Genomic DNA, 21,390 nt, shown 5'->3' with positions numbered 1-21,390 from the left:
CTGACTCATACATGCACGGTTGAACGGAAAAAGATTATCTTCCATTTTCCATCAATTTTTCTAACTAAAGTTTCGAGAGATAATACATCCGTTCGAGAGATAATTTGTCCGAAGCTTTATAGTGCCGGTTCGTTATTGAGTGCATGTGACGCCACCCCCGGTTTGAGTGAAAATGGCGAGAACATCGGAATGTGTGACAAATCGCGACTTTGTTCTATTCGTTCTCGCTTATAACACCGTATTTGAAATGAAGTGAGGTGCGAAATAGTTTAGATATGCACTAAATTCGATAAATAAAGGTGTTTTACGGGATTTTTAAATCGCGGCACATGAACTTTAAAATAACAGAACGATTCCACAACTCATTTCGATAGAAAAGTGCGTTAAAACATAGAATCATATAGTAAAATATTCAGATGATCGTGACGCAATATCAAGAAGTCTTAGTTATAATGGTTCAAATGGACCATCTACATTGCTTGAATGAGCATATGTTAGTGAAGCTCATGACAATGACATAAATAATGTTGTTTTAACAGATTAAAATAGTTGAGCACATAAATGCCGATACTATACACATCATGTTTTATAAGATGGTTGCTTGAAATATCATCAAGCCATGTTGTGATATTTAAGTTTTAATTTAAGTAAAGTAATATGAAAAAAATATATGGTCTTATTATATAAAATTCTAGTTGCACATTTCAAAGAATTCATGAATTTTGATTAGAATTAAGGTCACATCAGAAAAAAATCCGTCTTATTGAATTTATTAACGCACAAAATATGTGTTGTTTCAGCAATGTGGATTACGCTTGAAGATAGTGGACGCGGAAGTACGCTGGCTTCAAGATTCATCGGGAACACACATACGCCAAGACACTGGTGGATCACACTTGTATCAAGTTGAATTACACAAGAAGAAAACAGAAGGGCCGTTCATTGACCAGTGGCAAATTACTGGCCCATATGCTGTGCAAACCATAACACTATTTTAGTATTGAAAGCTTGAGGACTGCCAAAAGAATCACTGTATAATCTTGACATTCATACTGGCTTTATACTGACTGCCTAAATAGTGTAATTCATTTCATTTTCAAATTTCTTTTGTTTTCGAGAATATAATCATCTACGTGAAAAATTGCAGACGAGCGTTCAGGTATGTAATTGTTTATCGGAATAATGTTTTCATTAAGAATATATGTATACATTCTAATCAAATAAGTTGTAGACTGTCAAATTACACACACTAAGTATTGAAAGCTATACCTGAAGCTTTCGTCCGCGTACCACGGACTTCATCAGCAGAATGATTTCTACTGTTGGGAAACGTTAACACCGCAGATTGTCGGGGTGAGCAATGTTAACGCACGGTCCCAGGTGTGCGAGAGGTGGTAGCGGCCCCTGTCTTTATTCAGCGCCGGTCTTAGTGCTTGGATGTTAATAGCCTCCTTGACCCCTCTCTCGAACCAAGATGGCTCACGGTCCACGTTCTCCATTGTGATTGTGTGCTCCGCTTTACAGTTATGTATATGCCATGAGACTTCAGATGAAGTTGAACTCGGTCTGCTGTGTTCAATGAATCGTGCTTTAAGATTTATTTCAGTTTCGCCAATATAGTCCAATTGAACACTGTTCCTTTGAATGGCCATCTCATTTGATATGGTAGATAAGTCCGCAGATGTCTTTCTTGTCTGGTTTGTCATTAGGGTGAACTAGCAGTTGTCTTAGAGTTGTGTGTGGCTTAAAGGATATGCTGATGTTGTGTTTCAGAAAAGGCCCGCTTCAACTGTTCAGAGATACCTTGAACATAAGGAAGGACGACGTTGCCCTTAGGCTTAGCTTGCTCTGGTACTCTCTTGCTCTCCGTATCGGACTTTAGTTTTCTGACATGTTCAAATTCTTTCTTCTGTGCCCATTCCGGATAGTGGCACTTCTCCAAGACCTGGCTGACATGCTGCATTTCATTATAGATGTTCTGTTCTTCTGAAATAATTGATTTAGCTCTGCCAAAAAGAGTTCTTACTACTGACAGTTTGTGTTCATTCTAATGGTGGGAGTTGAAATCTAGATATTGGTCTGTATATGTCGGTTTTCTGTAGATAGTGTATTTTTAAGCTGCCGTCCAGTTTTCTGATTGTATTGGTGTCAATAAAAGCTAGTGAACCGTTCTCTTCTTTTTCCGTCGTGAACTTTATGGCAGGGTAAATGGAGTTGATGTGCTCTGTGAACTCCTCGACATGTTCAACTTTCTGTTTTGTGTGGGCGTCATCGACCGTGCGTTAACACCGCTCACCTCGACAATTAGCGGTGTTAACGTTTCCTAACAGTAGAAATCATTCTGCTGATGAAGTTCGTAGTACACGGACGAAAGCTCCAGTTTTGGCTTTCAATACTGAGTTTGTGTAATTTGACAGTCTAAAACTTATTGGATTATCATGGAAACCACACAGTCAAACATTCATCGAAGATGTATACATTCTGTTTGTACTAGCTGTACTAACCTTGTTTAATTAAAATAAATAGCTAAGTGCATTAGGATTTGTCCTTTAATAGGGTTTGGAGCAATCTCTCAGATAGAACTATACCGTCATATAAATTTGATACAGTTTATATCGATTTGACAGAATAATGCCAGGGGTTTTTCAGCACTGTCTGCGCCTCCGGACAACGGAGGCACTCCCAAAGCAAACGGACCCGATCCCAAACCGAAATTATAATTTTTTTCCCAATTTCCAAAAAAAAAAAAATTTTTTTTTTTTTAAGAATGAAGTGTCTTATAACTTATGTGACTAACCAGTGTTTGTTTTGGTCAAAAATATTTGCTATAAGGTTTTGACTGTTCAGTTCTTATCACAGAGTGTAACTGTAACTGAAAAATAAAACTGCAGTAATTGAATTAACGTTGAACATGCCCAATATTGCATCTGTTTACATAAAGAAGACAAAATACCCAAATAAAAACAAATTTATTTGTTAAACCACTGAATTATTTAAGCATGATTAATTCACAATTTTTTTCCCAAATGAGCCGTTTCATCGAAGCAAAAATTCCCAAAATGACCAATTTTGTCGATAAAAAATTCCCAATTTGGTCAGACTCCTTTTCCCAAAATAGGCAGAAAAACCCCTGAATGCAATGTACATAGTTTACGATGGCATTTGGATTGAACACCCTTTTTCACAGATTATTCTTACAAAATAGACGAATATATTCCTTCATAGAAAGTGGAAAAGTTGTTCTCGGAAATCACCTGTTCGTTATACAATATACGGACCACTTTAAAGGCCAAACAACCCTAATTGGTTATGTTTCGTTTCAGAAACCGATTGAAACAGTCGCTATTTGGTCCAGATGTAAGTTATGAACTTGAATTTTCAATATATCCAGCTTTATTTGTGTATGTTTCAGTATAAAAAGTAATATCTCGGTATCATATATATGTGCTCGTTCTGTATTTGTTTTAAGTTGATTTTAAGTAATATGATGTTCAAAGTGAAGAAGTAAATGTAAATTCAATATAGCGCCACTTGTTAATTATTAAATCTAAATATAAAAAACTATTAATGCAAAATTTAAATTAACTAACAATATCATTTTATAACCAGCCTAACTAACGCAGCTCTATAACTACCTTTAGGCATAATTAATCAATGCTTTAAACAGAATATAAATGCCAAACTCTCGCTAAGTAACAATAACCTTATCTCAGAGTGTACAGTTAGTTCAACTATCTTAATGATTGTTCGAGATGGCTGGCAAGGGCATATATCCACCGCGCCGTTTAAAATACACATTACAACAAACTTAATTCTAGAATCTTCTTCTTGTTATTACGTTTTTAAACAAACCATAAATGATTTGATTTGCATTTTTAATTATTTCGCATTACACATTGTTTTCTAATTCAATACATAAAGTTTAAAGAGGGCCAAGTCAAACTAGCTTTCGCATGACAATCTGGTTTTCATGATTCTGGTATTCCTCTTGTAAAGACGTTACATGACGTTATGACTTTCAATTCAGTCCATGCACTTAACAATATTAGATGTCTGTTCGATGTCAGATTTGATACTAATACACACAACCTTCTAATCAGATATTGATATTTCTTTATACGTGTTTCCGGACAAAATGAATCTAGTGCATTTGGACGAATACCTCTTCGGATAAATAATGAGTTCACCATTCTTTTTTTATTATTTAAACAGGCTTGCATGCAAATGTGTTGGCAATTTATGTACATTTATTCAGATCCTGGGAAAATGAATGGCTTTACGAATAATCGCTAAAAGTAATGAATTATTGTTTATCTAGATAAAAAAACATCAATTAACAACAGGAGAGAATGCTTATGTCACAAAAGCAATAGAAACAATTTTTTAGTTTTGAATCGTCCAATTGAATGTTTTGTCCTGCTACAAAGTGAATCAAAAATGAGTTGATAACACGAAAATAAAAACACTTTATTGAATGTTTCTAAATACTTGCACGTACAATGTACTTTGGATATGCTGTTTTAATTTTATCAATGAACACAAATATATTGACATTACTCCAGCACAATTGAATAAAAACTAAATTAATACTGAGACTCTAAAATAGTAACATCATTTTGAAATTTGAAAATAAAAAAAATGGCATGGAATGTGTTATTGTGCTGCATTGTAAACCAATCATTAACTTTATATTTCAATGCTGAAATACATTTCTGCGTTTAAACAGTTTTTCCCATTTTAGAAATTCTAGCGGAAGCCCCATCATTATCATAAACTGAACACGTTATTCGCACATAAATAAAATGGCACACATTACATACTAAAATATATTGTCTTTAGAAACAAAATTATCTTGACCAATTTTAATTATAATATGAATCTTAAAGCATTTTGTTATTACATTGCTGTGTATATTAGGCTAAATAGTAAAACAGTATATAATGTTCATACTTTCTCTTCAACTGTTTTTTTTTTATCTCACCTTGACACGGACCATAGTATGGTACTTTGCGATCTTTGAATGTTAGAAAAGTGGTGTCACTTAATTGTCTCTTATAGAGATTTTTTCCAGTAATCACGTATGATCCAACTTCTTATGCCAGCCGTATTTACATGTAAAAAGTCAACGAGTGATAATATTTTACGTCATGAAACTTATATTGATTTAATTTTACTTGCTGATCAAAACATATGTAGAACATAATTTCGTGTATTTAAAAATATACATGTAGACATGTGAATCTGAGCAAAATGCGCATATGTTTAGAGAGATTTTCTTCTAAATCAGTCCTCCTAAACGTTTCTGGTATGTTGTGATCACAGGGCAAATATACGGTATTTACGGGAAGGGTCCATGTACGTTTCTATAGAATTTACACAACTATTTTGCATTTTTGAACTGTATATGAAGAATCATTTGTCGTGTTAGTCTTTATCTTCAAAGAAAAACCGTTTATCAACACTCCACCCTCTCTTCAAGTAGAAGATTTACGAACACGAGAGACTTACCAAGCACTAAACGTATAATCTTACGAGATTTAATGTAGTGCGTTTATTGGAATGCACGCACATGATTGCAGTGCAATACATGCTTTAAAATGTTCAATATACACATCAAATACGAGAAAGCAAATGTTCAATGTATATTTCATATTTTTGCTCTCCAATTTCCTAGTTCATTTGTGGGACAGAATCATAAGCAAGTAAAAAGGCGTTGACTAGTAATAAATCACGGAACACAAAAATAATGCACTTTAAAATTACTAATTGTAAGTAAAATAGTATAAAAATAAACAAACCCATACAAGGTGTCATGGAATATCACAGGCTCACAATGGCAGTATGTAAGAAAGTAAAAGTTAGTGAGAATAAAATACGTTTTAGTACGACAAAGTAATGAGCCAATATCTATAATGGTATATGCATGTGGAAAAAGATATATTGTTGAATGTAATAACTTTGGTATGGTCAATGTTTATTTAGGGAGAATAATCCCTGCATAAGCTGTTCTAATAAGACAAGCATACATCTACAGAAACAAATAGCAATAAAATGTGGACGGTAAATGTACATGAAAAAGTATACAACATGATAGCAAGTAAATTGACACCCAATAACTGGATAAACACAACATAATTTTATGTACACGTATTTACATCTTGGCTGCTTTGAAATCTGTATTAAAAGGTAATACAATCTTATGTATGCAGTTTACACATTAACAATAAAATGCATTCTTTTACCCATTGCCCCAACTACATAAAATAAAACTAGAAGGTACACAACAAATACCTTCAGTACTAAACTCAAATGGCGGGGTTAAGACTGCGTTTGATTGGTGACCCTGTGAGTTATGAGATGACCTGAGGTAGACGGATATATCTTCTGAAGGCTTTGGATTTCCATCTGCCCATAAGCATGATATTTTGTTCAGATTTTCCAGAGAGGACCGCTTGTGTGCAAGCTCCAATTCTTAAACTGTGAAATGTGTAATGTTTGGGATGGAAATTGGAGTAAGTAAGAATTTTGATAAATGTAGGTCTAAAAGAACCTGTGTGGGGGGCAAATTGTTTGACAATGTGAATAAGGGTCCCGGGTGGTTTCCCCTGACTTCCAAAAAAATCCTCAAGGTGCGGACAGGACAATGTACTGGTGAGGCTTTCAGGACAATAGTTACTGGCTTGCTGGTTTTGTTTGTCTTATGCCTGTATAAACGTATGCGCACTGACTTGCTTCTAACAATGACATGTGAAAACTGAACCACATATGCCCCATCTCCCGTTTCTTAGAGAGCAACTCCCCCATTCGAAAGAAACCGTGAAATGTTACCAGTATGAATGCCTGGCACATGAGTTGCATGAAGGGGTTTTGGGAGAAAAGTAAGGTTGTAGTTAATATTAGACGTGTTTACATCTTCTAGTAGTAAAGGCTTTCTGCAGTCAGGTTTGGTGTTAGACTTGTGCGCACCGAGCACTAATCGTCGCACTAAGTAAGTATCACAAGGGTCTGGAAAATTATGAACTTGGTGGTGGTATGAGATAGCAGACAGGTGACTGCTTATTGTTGAAGGCGCGTAACCCCGCATATGTAAATGAGCGACAAAAGAGGCTACCGTCTCATGAGTTGCAGGTAACAAACTACCCATATTGTTACTGGAGGTAAACTCTTTGAACCTGGACCAGAACCGGTCATAAGCACGTCTGGTTGAGCTTGCTAGATACATTTGTAGTAGATAACCCTTCACCGCAGCAATTTGGAGGAACTCGTGGCAAGGGGAATCGGAAGAGGATTTCTGACCAAGTGTGGAGCCCTTGCGAGCGCTTCCTGAATCTGAAGGCGAGAAAGGAGATCAAAATTTTGTTATTTTTAGAGATTATGTGTTTCGAACGGAAACAGAAATTGTATCGTAGAGCTTTGAGTACAATAAAGCGAACAAGTTTCATCATAATCTTATCTTTCGAGGTCTGTTTATTAAGGCAAAATATCACGGCCATGTTGTCAGTTATAAAGAAAATGTTTTTATTGGACCATTAATGACCAAACAAGTTAACTGCCATAGCTATAAGGTACAGTTCTAGAATGTTTATGTGGTGTTTTTTTGCATAGGGGGGAAACAATCCATAGGTCCAAGATGTACCATGTGTACATGCAAAGCCTTTAGAACCTGCTTCATCTGAGAATAACTTCAAAGTTGTGGAGGAGACAAATCTATCTCCGGTTAGCAACGTACATCCGTTGTACTGCTCTAAGAACTCGTACCAAAGACACAAGTCAGAGCGAGCTTCGTTTGACAATCTGATATGATGATTTGGTTTAGAAATACCAATAGTCAAATCATAGAGGCGTCGCAAAAAACAACGACCAGGTTTGATGACTTAGCAAGCAAATTTCAAATGCCCCAATAGAGATTGTAAAGTTTTAAGAGTTGTTTTCTTGCGGCGTTTGAGCGAAAAGAGGAGATTGCGGAGAGTCTGTACCTTGGATAGCGGAAGACTAGCCGTTAATGTGGTAGTGTCTATCAGTATGCCGTGTACCTCCGCGTTTGTTGATGGGAACCCCTATGTCGCGATCAAGTTCGAAAAATGTGTGCAGGCTTTGAGCACAAATGGAAGAATTGCCAGGACCCACAAAAATAAAATCATCAACAATATGGGATACATATTGTACACCAAACTTGTGTTGTAAGATCCACTGCAAGGAAGAAGAATAGGCTCCGAAGATGGAAACTTAAGAAGACGCACCCATTGGCAAGACTGTATCGAAATAGTAACCACCATTGAAGAAAAATCCTAAGTTATGGTAATCTAGAGGACAAATCGGGATTATACGGAAAGCGTTTTGTATGTCAGTCTTTGCAACCAGAGAATATTTACCACACGGTAAGACAAGAGCAGCAACATGGTCAAAAGTTTCAAACGTAACAGCTGAATAATTATTGGTGATGAGAGAGTTTACAGATCCTGAATGTGATGGAGAAAATGAAAGGTCATGTATCAGCCGGAAACTATTTGGTTCTCTTTTGGTACAACACCCAAAGGACTGCAGATGAAATTATCAAGTGGTGGATGTAGATAAGGACCTTTAATACGACCTAAAAGAAGTTCATTTTGAAGCTTGTTCTTGACAAAGTCTTTGTGGACAGATACTGAAGAATGATTTTTGGGTAATTGGGTTGACAGTGTGCCCCCACACCCGAGCGAAAACCCCTGACTGAGACTCCTGGTTAAGAACAATGAAAAGCTAGGGTTATACCCTATCAATAGTGGATTAAGTTTATCAAGGATGATATGGGTTGGAAGTGGAAACGGTGCTTTATTTTTGCTGCTGTTGCTGCTGCTGCTGCTGGGACGGTGTTGGCTTTCCGAATGAAGATGGCTTGGGAGTGAAAGGACCGGCGGAGTTGTTACGTTTATGTTTGGGAAATGGCTGGTTGCATTGGAAGACACCATGTGGGCCTTCGCAACCTTCGCATCGGTGTTATTGTGTGCATCTAGGCCGTACACATGAACCTACCTGTTGGAAATCCCAACAGTAGCCTTTCCTGAAGAAGGGAGAATTGTTAGGCCTGTTTGAGAAAGACAGGAAGCCTGAAGATGGTGTTGCACGGGTCCGAAAGGGCTGGCTTTGACCCAGTGTCGTACAGAAGAGAAAGGTTTCTATGTGGACAGTACCCCATGGGATAGAGGGGTACACAGCCCTTAGACGACGGAACTTTTTGTCGTAGGTCAACCAGGCGCGGGTGCTGTTGGACAGTCTTTGCATTATGGTCATGTACCTGAAAATATGGGGGGCTTGTGTTTGGTATTTCTGGGTGTAAATGTCGGAGTAGATTTGGAATGCTTCATTCCATTGATTGATTTTGTTAAGTTGTTTCCGACTAGCTTTGTGGGTTGATGTGATTGTAGAAGATTGTGTTTTGTGAATGGTTGTTGTTTCATGGTTGTGATCATTGAAGATGAACGAGGGGAAATCAACATATTCACCATTAACAATCTTATTGATAGTGCTTTGTTCGAGAGGTGGATGTACAACAGAAAATAACACCTAAACTAATGTCGGCGGCTGAGCTAGTTGAGGGGCCGTCTCCAAAGTTGGACATCGCCAGGACTGAGGATACATCATCCGACTCCTCACTGATGCTACCAGTCTCCGATACAGATGTGGCTGAAGATATTCCATCCGGCTTTCTCGTGGGCTCAGTAGGAGCAGTCAGAAGAGTCTGTATTTCTTCCAGAACTTCCCTGTCTTGGGATATTGCCTCAGCTATCAGCGTTGCAAGTCGGTTCTGTTTGGGGGCTGGTTCTTCTGGAGATGCTTCACTGCTGGCCTTCCGTTTGCCACCTTTCGCTGTCCGTGGATCAGCTTTGCCCATTGCGCTGAAACGACAAAATTTATGTAAATAATACGAAGAAGGAAATTGAAATATACACTACTTGCAATTGCAGAGGTAAAATGAGTTCCAATTGGATACAAATTAAAAATACAGGCAATTTATTTAATGTTATAAACTTTTTTCCAAGTGTAATGGGCACATAGCTAAATACACCGGATTTAATAATGAGTACATAAACTCATACCCAATAATATGTTATAGTGCCCACAGCAAATACATGGAAATATAATCATGACATGGGTACACAACCAATACTCGAAATATAAAATGGGTACACAAACCAATACACAATGAATGTATGGGCACACAATTAAGTCCCGATAATTCAAAAATGGGTACACAACCAATACCCTATAAATATATTGGGCACACAACTTATACCCGATAATATTATACATGCATTCGAAACACAACCAATATCCAATAATTATAAATGGGCACACATTTAAAGACCGAAAAATTCTAATGGGCACACAACCAATACCCAACCAAAAAAGATATTGGGAACTCAACCAATTCCAAATAAATGTAAAAAGGTACACCACCAAAACATGTGAAAAATATAGTTATATCATATTCAAAATCAGCCTGCATACAAACAGGATTAAATGAATTGTTTACATCTGGAGGTCCATTTTGAAATAATGAAAAGAAAAAGCTTGCCCTTCGATAGTGGATACTCGACCACTGAGAGTACAGATAGAATACTCTTCGGACAGGCTGTGCAGGGACTGATGGACACCTTTGTACAAACTTCCACCCTGCTTATCCCAAGACTCCAGATACAGCTCGCAAAGTGTTGTCGTTTATATAGAGTAAAGATAAAGCAAAATCTGCTATGATACGGTTTAATCGGGACCCGAAAGTCCAAATATTCACAATAAAACAATTAAAATTGCTTTTTTTAAACAATGATCTGTGCAGTGCTGAATCCTGTTGAAGAGTCAAGCAACTTCCGTATAATAGAATAGGTTATACTGCAGTAACTAAATGCGATATCAAAGGTTTCACACCAGTATGCTTAACAAAAGGGAAAGTACGCTTCAAATATAAATCAATTTATAAATCCTGCGTCTTATGAATTATAATTTTAGAGCATATTATCAAAGCGACCAAGGTTTTCTTAACACCACGTTAATGTGAGAGTGTAAGAAGAGCACAATACGAGTGTATATGTTATTTGAACAAATATGCACTACATATGGAATTCCAATACATGTGTACGCTACAGTTATTAATCTAAACATGTTATGAAACCACTCTAAACACCATTGAAATATTCTAATTATTCATTTGGGTCTATAGGCGGGAATTTATAACAAAAAATGTGTATTTGTTAAAGCACTGCATTACTGTCTATATAATTCACATTTATTTGCTTTTCGAGATAAACTAAGCGTATATGTAAGGCCAATTATGTAGTCATATAGATTCGGACACATACAAAAGGAAAAGAAAAAACGCTTTGATTAAAAAGTATTACACGTGGGGATAGAGGTATTGTAAAACGTCGAAATCTATCCTGTTATTCATTTCGTCTAGCCCGAATATGCTAGTTTCAATACGATTGATACGTATGGCAGATTATGCATTCATTATATTTTGTTTAAAATGTGCTTTTGTTATGTTTCAGTTAGAAAAAGAACCGAACTACCGGCCAAGAGTATGTCTAAACGAACATCCCGAGACCGCTTTAAAAAGGTTTTTATATTGTCTCGCGTTTACTACTTTTTTGAAGTAATGCATGTGCTTTAGTCTACAGTTAGTCTATTAAAGAATTCGTCCCAGGAAGACATAATATGTTCAAATAGAAATAGTTTGATATGACAAGCATTTTTTTCTGACAACATAAGTTTGGTTGTATGCACAGTTTGAATATAAATATTGTTATCTAATTCGGTAGATAAATTGGTAAGTGTTATAATGCAACATTAAGTTTGGTTGTATGCACAGTTTGAATATAAATATCGTTATCTAATTCGGTATATAAATTGGTAAATGTTATAATGCAACAGTCTGACTGCTAATTCGGTAGATAAATTGGTAAGTATTATAATGCAACAGTCTGACTGCTAATTCGCTAGATTATTTGTAAGTGTTATAATGCAACAGTCTGACTGCTTTAACATCAGCTTAGAGAAGCTGGAAGCAGTAAAGGTGAGTTTTTTTTAATGTAAATATGTCACGTAATGAAGATAAAACAAGTCTCTGATGTCTAAAATATTTCTTTATTTTACTCTATTCTCTAACATCAAAATTGTATTTATAGTTTAAACATTATTTTCTAAGTCTATCTGTTGTATTTTCCTAACCCAAGCGCAGAGTGCCGCTCTCCTTCCAAACATCCCCATTTTGTCCCCAATTTAATTTGCATATTTTTCTTTTAAACTTTTGATTGGTCCTCAGCTAGTATGGTTATTATTCATTGGTTGATTCGTCAGAATATTCTAGAAGGAACACTTTTTCATGTATTCACTTGCTTGGCGGATATACTAAAATTTAATCAATATATATTGGTACTAATCAATTTTTATTGGTATAGAGTAATTCTGTTACTTTCGTCAGTACTATGACTTTTGTACTCCAGACAATAGCAGACCTTTTCATCTGTGCTGTTTATTGACCATGAGTGTTACTTATAATCTCGTATCTATATGCTGACTCTGGACTCAATGTATTCTTGTTTGGATTTAATCAGGTCTGACTTTCTATGTTATTGATTCCAATTATACCCCACCCTGATTGTAAGAATATTTTCTTTTTGATCCCCAGCGACATGTAAATCTGATAGAATCTCATCTTTAGATAAGCCTGATTTGGGTGTATTGTTTTTGATAACGCTTTCGATAGAACATATTTCATTATCTTGGATAGCTTGAAGTTGGCCTATGGGACAATTACGTCTTAGTCTAATCGTTTTATGGGTATTGTTTATAATTAGAATAGGGAATTTACGATCACGCGTTGTCTTGACTACTGAGTTAACGATTGTTAAACCGGGTTCATTATCAAAGAAAGAATTACTTATTCCAGTAAAGTCATAGTTTTGATTTGAGCGTAAGCTGTTTCTTTTCGTCCTGGCAAGGAGTCTATATGCAGTTTGCGGTTTAAGAACGGTATGCCTAGTTAGCCTCGCTATTACCGAAAGGTGTACATCTTCTTCCAGAGGTACATAACAATCTTTTATTCTTAAACATCCTAGATCAAAGTATACACGGACACCGTTGTCTTGTAAGAAATCTCTCCCTAGTATTACGTTCCTATTAATGTTTTCAACGACAAAAAATGTATGTTCAATATATATACTCCCTATTTTAAATTTTAATTTTACATTCCCGCGAATGTATAGCGAGTTACCATCGACCGCTTTTAGATTAATTTTTGTCATTTTAAGTGGTGGTTTGTGTTTTAATAGATCATAAGCTCTTTTACTAATTACAGAAAGTTCTGCACCAGAATCTATCAAGCTCCTAAATTTACAATTTCCTATTGAAATGAGGCAAGAATTTGGGTTTCCACACAAAGCAATATTATACGTCTTTACGTTTCCGTCGTTACCATAGACCCCTTTTTGGTACGACGTTCCTAGTTTTTTTTGATTAAGGTATGGTTTTCTTTGAGTACATTCTCTACTGAAGTGTCCCAATTTTCCACAATTCCAACAGTCTATTTTGTCTTTCCAATTTTTGTCATATTCGTTCTTACGTGCGTAATTGTTTTGACCTACGGCGTATGCATTTATTTCGTTTTTCCTACGTCTACAGTCTTGTATAACATGACCCTGTCTCTTGCAATACCTGCAAGTGTTTGATGGTCTTAAATGATCGATTTCCATGGGAACAGGTCTATTAAGTGGTGTTTGAACTTGATTATGACTCAAATGTGACCTTAATTCGAATCTTGCTCTTACATTTTGTTCGGCTAATGCGGAATTGACTGCTGACGCTAAAGTAGTCGGATTTTCTCGCATTAATTTAAGGCGTAAATAATCATGTCTCAGGCCGTCGATGAAAGTTCCAATTAACTGACTTTCGATCATCTCGAGGTTATCCTCAACATTTTCATACGCTTCACTAGATAAAGACAGAAGTCGTTCCGCGAATAATTGGACATTTTCGTCGGGTTTTTGTTTGAGTGTTTTTAAGAGAGCAAGAGCATAATGAGGGTCCTGGATTTCTGCGAATCTTATCTTAAGTTCATTTTTTAAGGTTGCCCATGACTCATCAGGAAAATCAGTCAAATACCTCTGAATGTAATCGCTAACAAGTCCCCTACTAGATTGGTAAGCTACTAACTTCAATTGATCCCCCGCCAAACGTGAAAGTACCCCATATTTCTCTATGTTTTTGATCCAATTTTTGTATTCTTTAGGATTTCCGTCATAAGTTTGAATTACTTGTGAGACGCTTTGAGTTCCGATAGCATTTGTTACTCCTCTAATTTGTTCGCTTAAATTTTGAAAGAATTGTGGAATCGCTTGATCTGCCATCTTAGATAATTAACCATAGGAAAATAAGTCAGTCACTCACCGAATATTTGCCCGTTCGTTGTGGAGGTCCGGCACGTTTTCTTCCCTCTGGCCCGTGAAAGAAGTGGTACTTCTGGTTGATCCTGTCACCGCGCACCAGTTAAACACGTGTCACGTAATGAAGATAAAACAAGTCTCTGATGTCTAAAATATTTCTTTATTTTACTCTATTCTCTAACATCAAAATTGTATTTATAGTTTAAACATTATTTTCTAAGTCTATCTGTTGTATTTTCCTAACCCAAGCGCAGAGTGCCGCTCTCCTTCCAAACATCCCCATTTTGTCCCCAATTTAATTTGCATATTTTTCTTTTAAACTTTTGATTGGTCCTCAGCTAGTATGGTTATTATTCATTGGTTGATTCGTCAGAATATTCTAGAAGGAACACTTTTTCATGTATTCACTTGCTTGGCGGATATACTAAAATTTAATCAATATATATTGGTACTAATCAATTTTTATTGGTATAGAGTAATTCTGTTACTTTCGTCAGTACTATGACTTTTGTACTCCAGACAATAGCAGACCTTTTCATCTGTGCTGTTTATTGACCATGAGTGTTACTTATAATCTCGTATCTATATGCTGACTCTGGACTCAATGTATTCTTGTTTGGATTTAATCAGGTCTGACTTTCTATGTTATTGATTCCAATTATACCCCACCCTGAGTGTGTTTGCTTTCTTACTTTAAATAAATCTTAACCAGGTCAGTTTTGTAAATATCTCCCAAGTTGTATTATTAATTGTTCAGACTTTATCTTAACATTGCATGTATACATTCATCTTAACTTTTCATATACATATTACTGAAATATAAACTCATAAGAATAATATATCAATTATATTATACATCTACATAATCAATTTCTAAATTTCAAAGTTCTATTTCCTAAATTAGTTTATACAACAATAACACGACAATAACAATACCATAATGTACAATGAGATAAATTCTTAATATTATATATAGTATATGTACATTACGTTACAAATAGAACCTGCTTTACAAACCTTATAGCTAGATTATGCATTTAAGTAAAACGCCAACTTGATAGTTTATCATTTTGCATTCTTGAATTATTATATATGCTTGCACATTTACCTATGAGCATTACAACTTTGCCTAACTTTGTTTCAGTCATTTTTTTGCAATGTATATTAATGTATTTGCAAGATCGATCGTTTCGAACCAACACCGCTATACTGTCAAGCATAATTACTTAAAATCTATAATACATCAATTCACTTATAAGGAATCCGGTTTCACGTAGTATTCGATAACGAAGGATAATAAATTATTACTTCATTATGAACTTTATGTTACAATCAAGCTATTACCATTAATATCCTTTCACGAACACGTCAAACCCATGCACTTGCATATCGTGTAAATGTTTAGATACTTAATCAATTGTGATGTCATAAGTAACAGATGCCTCATGTTTTTCCAATGTTGCAATGCCATTTACGTGTTAAAAGTTTAGTAAATCTTCAATATTTTTTAATTACAACACTTTTACTTATAATGGTTTGGATATTAACCGTTGTTTATAAGAACGTGTTTTTCAACATTTATTCAGCAATAGATCAGCTATGATAATAACATGAAACCTGTATAAAGGATGGATAGCTTAGAAACGTACTGCACAACACCATACATAGCGGATTCGTTATCTAAAATTGACAAATGTATGGAATGAATTAAGGTGTCTTTATAACAGTATAAAAAGGAAAATGTTGCAAATTCAAACTGATTGGTTCATTTTAAATAGAAAAACACAGTGTTTCACAGACATTAAACATAATAAATTTGTTTCATAAATGTCGATAAGCTTTGAAACGTAAATTACAATTTAATACAACTGAGATTATCAAATATTCAAATGAAATTCATTCTTGATGCGTTATGTTTCCCATAGATAAAGAATCAAATATAATTATCATCTTTTGACGTGAATTTTATGTTTGATAAATAGTCAATGCAATATCTTATGTGACATCTTAAACTGAGTTAAATAACGATTATAATGAAATAATGTCTGAGCACGTTACATAATCTTCACAATTGGGCTCACAGTTAAAAGTGCTTACTTGAAGTTCCCTGCTAAACTCCATACAACTCCGATAAAGTGTATTTGTATTGCTTATTCTGTTGCGTGTACTACTGAACGAAAATAATTTTATCTCCTTGTCGGACGGAGTGCTATACGAAGATAATTAAAGTGTATTCCAAGCTTGAACACATAGTCTATTTATTGATGATTTTCTAAATAAAGTTACTTTTATTTTGAACAATATATTTTGAATATTTATCACAAATAATAGACGATAATTGAATCGTTTTCCTCACGTTTTGACATTTTAAGATTTACACGGGACCAAAAGTAATAACATAGCTCAAAGTAATATTAAAAAAACAGAACGTTATGATTTTGATATTGCTTCTTTTTCTTTTGTTTGAATGTACAAACGAGACTTTTCTATCGCACCTATATATCATGATTAGTTTACTACCAGAGCGCCTATGGATGAGTAAATGAATTCAGCAAACGTATCCATTCTCTTATTATATATAAACTATTAAAACAACGCTATTTATATTACAATAGTTTTTATAAAGGTATACGCGATAAAGCAATGCGAATGCTATTAATGGGGCCTTTTCACAGATTTTGGCATGTTTTGAAGTTTGTCATTAAATGCTTTATATTGATAAATGTAAACATTGGATCTAAAAAGCTACAGTAAAACATCAAAAATAAAATTTAAAAAAGTAGCCCGCAACAGGGCTCGAACCAGTGACACCTGGGGTCCTGAAGTAAAAACCAATTAGACCGCTCGGTCATCCTGCCAAGTATTATGAAAAACGTATTTTATAGTTTATATGAGCAAAAAATTAAACGACAACAACAGAACCCTCCAAATTATTCAATCGTTTCGTGTTGCAACGTTTTATAATTTTCAGCTTTTTAAATCGTCAAAAGATGCATATAATGGCTATACTAGACCATGGCAAATGTTCAGTATTACTGTTTCCTCACAAATATCATAACTAAAACAACAATTTGCGAATCTAAAACAACTTTTTTCAATTTTGTCCATTTACCAAACCGTGAAAAGATCCCTTTAAGGCAATTTTTATCAGTTACCATCAGCAACAGGTTATTCATGCAACCTTAGATCTCCGATGTTTGGGCATGTTCAATTCGACACCAATTTTACACTATGTATACAAGATACGATGCCTTAATTTATTTATGCAACGGTAAAAAGTACGGATATTTAAAATCGAAAAGTAAATAAATTTCGCTTGAAACATATATTTTGATGAATGATTCAATACAAATAGACATTAAACAAAAGGCATTGTGTTCAGTAAATAAACAAGTATGCTGACAATGTATAGCGGTTAAATTAAATACTGTTCAAGCATTGCTAAAATTAGCACAATACACAAAATACAATTAGTGAATTTCTTATGTCTGCCTTGATGTTATCTGTTTCAATATGTACAATAATACAAATGTTGTTATTAGTATTTTGTGTGAATAACACCAACATTTTTCTACTGCCCATATTATCAATTCATTAATATATTTAAATATATATCATTCTTTAAAAATAACTAATACGTATGGCTAATCCAGCATCTTAACTATGACCCTTTCATGTTATATTGTGTCCTCGGTCTAGTTGTATTATTTTACATAATTGAAAATGCTTTGCCTGTGTGTTTATTCAGATTTCCATAACAATCTTCTTCTTTAAGATATGTTTGTATATTGCTTAACTTGAACTAGTTTTTAATAAATATTTTCAATTAATAATTCCTAAGTTCATATGTATGGTTTAAAAAGAACCTCGATGCAATTAAACGTAATATTATTTACTTATGACTCAAAATTGTGTTATAGTTGACATATGTTTGGTGTGGTTAAATTGTAATGCTGGCTTTTTAATTACGTATACGCTTAGGTATAAATTAAAATGTGTCGTGTATACTCTTTTAAGTCTACATGGCTATGTGCACCTTCATTGTTTGCTAGTCTTTGGTAGTGCCCTTTCTTGACACAGAATTATTTTATTTTAATATTCATACTAAACTGTGTTAAATGATGTTTCTTGTCAGAATTATATATAGTAGAACTCATTGCTGCCAATGATATTGTTACTCAAATGCTTGACTGTTTTGATTCAATGTTAACATTTAGTGTTCCTTACAATAGCAGTTGTTCTACTACTTAATTATTTTTGTATATTTAACATGCACTTTTGAGCAACACAATACACTCTTTGAGTTAAAGTTCGACTCTAATTATGCATATGTTGATCGTTTATCTTAATAAGACAAAAACTGGCGGTGACACTAGGAATATCTCTCCTGATAATTGAGGTCCATTATTCCCATATATGTTTATTTCTTCCTTCTATTATTTCATTTTCTCTAATTGTACCCTAAAACTGTGCATGTGAAAAACATCCAGCTTATTCTTTTTTCGTTAAAACAATACCCGTGCACTTTCCAGAAGAAACTGAAAATGTTACAGACTTTACTTGTTTGCAAAAGGTCTAAATCATGAACATCAATTGCAAAATGTTACGATTGTCATCTATTAGATATGAAAATGCTTAATAGTGGAGCATTGGTATACCTATATACCTGATCATTATGTTTGTGGATCCGGCTCGATTGACGCATTATGTTTTACTCCGCCAAAGACTTTTGTGATAAATAAAGTCGATAGTGTGTCATATTATAACAATCAAATTAAACGTATTGGTTATCAAAATCAGAAATTTATTTATCTAAGATATAATTGTGCAGCCATATATTTAACTTCTAGTAATCATCTGTCGAACTTATTGTCAACGTTTACCAATATTTATGATGGCAAACAAGTATGGTTGAACTGTTTTCTAATACACAGAAGCGCATATTGTCGAAACCATTCAGAAGCTTGTTTTATTACAGATAATTCCCCACCATCAAAAAGATTCGGATTGCGTTGTTCATCTCATAAATCAGGTATGGTTAACAAACTGATCAAGTACTGCATTAAGGTGTATCTTTTAAATTTAATTAACATAAGCTACGATTAATGACTAGCTATGTAGTTATGAAACTCATATTATAGTGATCGTATATATACCTACGATCACTATAACGCCATCCATTCCGCGAATTGCAGACATCACATTATATTATATTTATGTGGAATTCTTATACCATCATTGACCATGTAGTTTTTCGTAATTTGAAGTCCCAATTGCGAATAACTTATGTTAAGATTCCATACATTCTATACGATATGTTAAATAGCTTTGACCAATGTACATAAAGACGATCAGATTAACACAAGTGTGCAATAATTGACGCGAAACAGCTTATGTGATAAAATAAATTTCATTAGAACGTTTTATGTATGGAACAATTGACAACAGGGAATTCCGAAGTGACTACTTTAGAAGGCAGTTATATGCATTCTAAGATACAAACAAAAAAAGGAAAAGAAGATATTAAGCATTCACCTAGGCAAATTTTAGCAATTAATTGACTGCCATAAAAGTTTAAATTAGTTTTGTACCGATGCACAAGTGACTACTTTAGAAGGCAGTTATATGCATTCTAATATACAAACGAAAAAAGGAAGGGAAGATATTAAGCATTCACCTACGTAGGCACATTTTAGCAATTCATTTACTGCCATAGAAGTTTAAATTAGTTTTGTAGCGATGCAGAACAAATACACGACGGTATGTGTGTAGAAAATTGGACCACATGAATAATTTTTGAATTAAGAAATTGTGTCAAGACTGAATTGGGATCTTATAAAACAGTCTCTTCAAGGTATAGTACATGTACAGAACAAAATCATACTTTCCATAGCATACTTAAGGCTTACGGCGTTGATCAACCGAAAACACACATGAATATTTGCTCGAATATAAAGTATATGAGACAAATATTTGTTTTGTTAGTAAAATGCTGATGCTAAATAACTAACAATCTGTGTTGTTGTTTCTTTTAACATATGTTTAAACATTTAACCAAGTTTAATGATAAATCATGGTGTATAACACTATTTTAAAGAGTACACTTATTATAATTAAAGACCCAGTCGTGAACTTTGTCGTAAACCGTTTCGTTTATATTTGGCACACTTAATATGTTCATATATTTACTGATATTACGGTTACTTTTCTAGTGTGTCGCACTTTAATTCTCAAAATGTGGAGAATACGAGTTTGTATGCCGTTTCATACATATCATACATAGCCAAATGTACGTAACAAAACAATACATACACTTTACTCTTAAATGGCAATACATATCCGCAACTGTGAGTTTTTGTGTGCTAACTAAGGTATGTTATTTTACTGATATGTTTATCGGTAATTTAATTTTTTAGATCGCCACTCTCTTCGTAAAATAACGAGGTCTTTTTCGTGCCTTTTGATTCAGCACTATCAATCTTGACCCAAGGATTGAAATCGAAGTCTAAATTGGTAACATATTGTGATGATCTAGCATATCTTATCAGGTTTTATCCGCTCTAGAATTCAATTAAAACAACTATGATCGTCTCGAGTATGAGATACGTTACATTACATTAGTCAAAATTACATGCGCTCCGTTACAGCACTTCAAGAGTGCGATATATTTCACGATTAAATTAATGTTATCCACGATAACAGCACCGACCTGAATGACATGCATACAGCCTTACAGGCTATCAACTTCATTTATATTTGCAAATTGTATTTATTGAAATTACCGAATCGTGATCAATCTTTCAGACTGTGGTGATCGTAGTGCATGTGATGCACGTCAAAACGTCACGTTTTGTTACGATCTTTTACGATCTAAAAATAAATTTTGTTGGCAATCCTCTGGTGCTTTAACGGAGAACAATACCTAAAGGAAGTATGAATGCTACGTGTTTTCGTGAACTATGTCCCTTTACAC

General features: G+C 34.5%; 1 long non-coding RNA gene across 1 annotated transcript; it reads left to right on the top strand.

Annotated features, from left to right (window-relative positions):
• Positions 1-811: 811 nt before the first annotated feature.
• Positions 812-11,596, top strand: LOC127846955 (uncharacterized). The gene is made up of 3 exons (XR_008033749.1): positions 812-1,159; positions 3,324-3,357; positions 11,526-11,596. It is a non-coding gene; the product is annotated as an uncharacterized LOC127846955 (long non-coding RNA).
• The last annotated feature ends 9,794 nt before the right edge of the window (positions 11,597-21,390 follow it).

Source organism: Dreissena polymorpha, chromosome 10 (genome assembly GCF_020536995.1).
Source record: "Dreissena polymorpha isolate Duluth1 chromosome 10, UMN_Dpol_1.0, whole genome shotgun sequence".
Classification (NCBI taxonomy): Eukaryota; Metazoa; Mollusca; class Bivalvia; order Myida; family Dreissenidae; genus Dreissena; species Dreissena polymorpha.
This window is presented reverse-complemented; position numbering and strand designations above follow the sequence as displayed.